Below are 5,107 nucleotides of genomic sequence, written 5' to 3'. Positions count from 1 at the left end.
AGGAAGGAAGGAAGGAAGGAAGGAAGGAAGGAAGGAAGGAAGGAAGGAAGGAAGGAAGGAAGGAAGGAAGGTTTTTGCCTGAGCATCTCATGCAATTGTCTTTGACAGTAAAGAAAAACTTGATCAGTAACTTCTTACTGCTGAAAAAACTGAAGAGAAACACTTCTGTCAGAAGACCCAATAATTTTAAACAATTATTACTGTGATTTCATAGATTCGATTACTTCATAGTTAAAAGTCTTGAATCAGCTAAAGTCAGCTAGAAACCAAAACTCTACCAACACATTTTTCTCCTTGGTCTCACACTATATGGCCAGTTTTAATGTACAACTTCATTTTCATTCTGATACCCACAAGACCTTGGTGCTGTGGTAAGAAAAACAACACTGTCCCTACATGTCATCTGAGAAAACTGAGGCTTGCCCTAGGTCACACAATTTACAAATGTCATTTACCTCACCTATTACCACTGGAGGAACACTTAAAATGTCTCTTTCATTGAGAAACCTTCAAATGATTCCCCAGACAAAAATGTTCTCCTTTCTGCTTTCCTATAATGCTTTCAAAAATAACTTCTTTCAAATATTTTTACATATTTTCCAATATTCAAGAGAAACAGTCATAAAAAGATATATCTGTCCAAGGACACAGAGGTGGAACTGGGATTTGACTCTACAGATTAATTCCTGACCAACCAAACCATTTCTCAAAATAGTCACCATTATAAAGAACAGTCTAAAAATGGTCTCTTCTATACTGCTTTTCTGTAATGTGATTTAGTTCATATGAGGTTGGAAAATAGAAGCATAATGTTAATGAAACTAAACATTTATCTAATTATTTTGCTATCTACTATATTGTTTAAGAAAAGTTTTTTTTCCTTTTATTATCTTTAAGTAGTTGTACAAGGGAAGTGTCATTTAACAAAGCAGTAAATGAATACAATATGTCACTCCTTTCAATAATCTCAACCCCCTTCAACCAACCCCAAGACAACTTTCTTTTTTCTTTTTTACTTAATTGTGAAAATACCATACAGAGGGGTTACAATTACATGGGCAAGGTAATGAGTACATTTCTTATCAAGCATTGCTGCCTCCTCCTTTGTTTCCCCTTCCCATTCCCTTCCCATCCTCAGATCTTCGGATCTCAGCCTCCTAAGTAGCTAGGATTATAGGTGTGAGCCACCAGCGCCCAGCTGGAAACAATTTTTAAAAAGCTGTTTCAGTATCATTTACATGATCACTAATCATACTTTTTAATTTATCTGAAAATAATTTATACTTCTCTACTAACATTTCTCATTCATACTTACATGAATCTACCACATTTGATAAATGGTATCACTACCACACTGCACAGAATAGTACAACCAGAACATTCTAGATGGAACTTCAAGCATATTGACCTTATTCAACTAAAACACTTCAACAACTTTCTATCATAATCTGGATGCAAAATATTGCAGGACTTACTTGTGCACACAACCACACACACACACACATATGTTTATGCTTTGGAACAGCACTTGCTCATCTTTGTACAATTTGTCCTTGTCTCTGTCGTACAGCAGGCTCAACAATTCATGCAAGTCTTTTACTCAACCAACTATCATTGATACCTTCTGTGAGGATTTAGTCTTTGTGGTACTGAGATTTGAACCCAAGTCTCTGCATTTACTAAGCAAGAATTCTACCCATTTAAGAAACACCTCTATAAGCTCTTTTTGCTTTATTTGTCTAAAAGAGTCTTGAATTTATACCTGGACCATCCTGGACTGAAATCCTCCTATTTATGCTTTCTGCATAGATAGCATAGAAGGTACCTGCCACCCATGCCCAGGATTTTTTGCCTAGGTTAGCCTAAAATCTTTGAATTTTAATTCTCTGCTCCCAAGTAGCTGGAATTATAGGTATGCCAAAGCTTATTTCTGCTTTTATTTTTACTAGGGTTCAAAGGCTATGTGTGGCTACAAATCATGACTCTGTCTCCCAAAAACAAAAACTCCTGGGGCATATAATACAATAGAAGTTATTCATTCTAGATTCAACTCAGAGCCTTCCACATCTTCAACTCAAGAATTTCTAAGAAACTACAAGAACCCTGAAAAAGCACGTTATCTTCCTTTACTAAGCTTGACTGGACATATAAGCATCTGAATCATCTGAGTAGCTTAAAATAAAAATTCCTTATCCACACATAGATTTCCTAAATCTCTGTATTTTAGATCCTAGAATGTGTACCTAAAGAAGTTCCTCAGTTTTTTCTGTTTAGTGATCACATATTTAAAGAACAAAAGCACAAAAACTAAGCCCCAAAAGAATGTTTTTATTTTCTGCAATATCAGTAATTCAAAAAAATATTCAAAGTAAAGCATACTATCACTATTTCAGAACTGAACAATTGAATATGGAAGAAGTACTCATCTCAGATACCCTACAACTAATAGTTCAAGAAAATATGATATGTGTGCATGTATATAAAAATCTGCTTTTCAATAGTTTATATAACATGAAAATGTTATACTACTAAAAATGTTATTATACTGTAAAGACTTAATTCAAAGGGACCTTTTTCAGATTTATCATCAATATTTACACTTCAGTGCAATTGAGATAGGGTGTACTGTTTTCAATATGTCCAACAATGTGCCATGAGATGCTGCAGGTGACATCTTATACTTCTGTCACAGTCACTTTTCTCCAGTAGTTACTGGCAGAGAATTTCGTTACACTATTGTATGTTGGCCGCTGGCTTTGACATGTAGTGCTGACAAATGGATGCTTAAAATTTAGATAATACAAGTTGGAAGTGTGAAGAGGATAAGAATAAAGGGAGGGTGGCTGAGATCAAAATATATTATAATCTGTATGAAACCCTTTGAACATTAGTATGTGGTAATAAAAGGCACTTACTGTTTTTGCAAAAAAATTAGATACTATTGGTAGAAAATCATATCATTTATGTAGGTACACCTCCTGAGGTATTTTTCTGGTTTAACTGTAGAAGCAGTGATTTTGTCCACTTTCAGTAAAGCCTGAGTTTCATGAGCATAGCCACATGTTAAGTATAGTTTGGAGACATCTTTTGATCACTCTATATCTCAACTGACATCATTTAAATTTTAAATAGCCGAGTTACCAACTGACTGAAATATCTAAGACATACAAAAACAGACAGAACCTTTAACTATTATGTTACATTTTGTTTGGAACATAATATTGTGAAATATTTGATAATAAAAAATAAAAATTTACTTATATGTTTTGTGGACAATTAAAGAAGGCCAAAAGGAAACATCATTTGAGACACTATCATAGCCCAAATAAGGTGAGCAAAATTTTGTCCTCCAATTGAAGCTTTCTTTGTCAATGTATCACAAATATTTAGATACATTATATGTGATATTTTGAAGTGTGTTTTAGTTGAGTAAGGTCAATATTCTTTAAGTTCCATCTAGAATGTTCTGGTTGTACTATTCTGTGCAGTGTGGTAGTGATACCATTTATCAAATGTGGTAGATTCATGTAAGTATGAATGAGAAATGTTAGTAGAGAAGTATAAATTATTTTCAGATAAATTAAAAAGTATGATTAGTGATCATGTAAATGATACTGAAACAGCTTTTTAAAAATTGTTTCCAGCTGGGCGCTGGTGGCTCACACCTGTAATCCTAGCTACTTAGGAGGCTGAGATCCAAGGATCACGGTTCAAAGCCAGCCTGGGCAGAAAAGTCCATGAGACTCTTATCTCCAATAAACCACTAGAAAACCAGAAGTGGCAGTGTGGCTCAAGTAGGAGAGTGCTTGCCTTGAGCTGAAGAGCTCAGGGAAAGTGCACAGGCCCAGAGTTCAAGCCCCATGACCAACAGAAAAAAATAAATGTTTCCTTCAAACAATTGTACAAAGGGGCTTTATCCGAACAGGTCAATTTATGTGTATAGCGCATCTTGATCAGGTTCAACTTCTCCACTATTCTCTCTCTCACCCCATCTATCCTATCCCACCCGTCTCCCCAAGTTTCCTTGTGTCAGTTTTCTCATATGTACATTGAATATTATGGCCATATTTGTCCACCACTCTTTTCACTCCTCAGCCCCTCTTTCAGTTTTTACCCCTCTCCATTAACACATGTTCAGCTTCCTAACATTCATCTTGTTGAACTGCTAGATAATTGTTCAGAAGTTACACCATGGAATCTCACTCCTTCATTCAGTTTGATATTACTCAGTTTGACCATGTAAATATCCATATGGCCATGTATATGTTTTAAATTATGTTTATATTTTATGTGTAACCTCCTCATATAAAACATGTGTCATTTGTCTCTCTGGACCTGACTTACCTCACTCAATATGATTTTTTAATAAAAAGGTATGAAAATATTTAAATAATTACATGTATTTTATCTTGTTATATGTTTGAATCTCAAGAAGAAATTTTTAAGAGAATTTTAAGTCTCTCCCTAAAAACATAGCTCCATTCTATTAGTTGCTAGGCAGGTACTTTTTTAGGACAAAAATGCTGCAGTTTTAATGAGTTTTAACACTTCCAGTTGTTCTACTGTTCCTGGTAAATCTCACCAGAGAAAGCCACAAGGAACCAACCAAAATCACTGAGTCATTCTGATTCACTCCTGTGGGAGAGTTCGAGTAAACTTTGCTCATTATACTCTCATTTTAGCATCATTACAATGCTAGAATCTCCACCCAGGAGGCATCCTCTACACCATATTTAAACATAGAAATATGATCTTGATCTGAGAATGCTCAGAAATGTGCCTACCTCTACACAGATCATTCCTCTAGTATGACTATGCACTAAGTTTTCCCAATAAAAGCTCCTTGCTTCTTTTGTCATGGAAGACACTGCTTCAGTAGTCAGCCCCAGTAGTACAAATAATATTTGAACTTTTAGTCACTGTTTTCTCCTGATTGGGCTATTTTAGCTTTGTACTCATCAAGGGGCAAACCATGCTGAAAAAATATCTGCTAACACAAAGTAAGAGACACAGTCTAAAATTAAATAACCAATCAAGAAATCAGGACTAGTTAAAATTGTCAAGGTCACTGAAACCAAGAAAAGTCAGAGAAACTGTCACAACTAAG

This window comes from Dipodomys ordii, unplaced genomic scaffold (genome assembly GCF_000151885.1).
Source record: "Dipodomys ordii isolate 6190 unplaced genomic scaffold, Dord_2.0 Scaffold10, whole genome shotgun sequence".
Lineage (NCBI taxonomy): Eukaryota > Metazoa > Chordata > Mammalia > Rodentia > Heteromyidae > Dipodomys > Dipodomys ordii.
Note: the sequence above shows the minus strand (reverse complement) of the source record.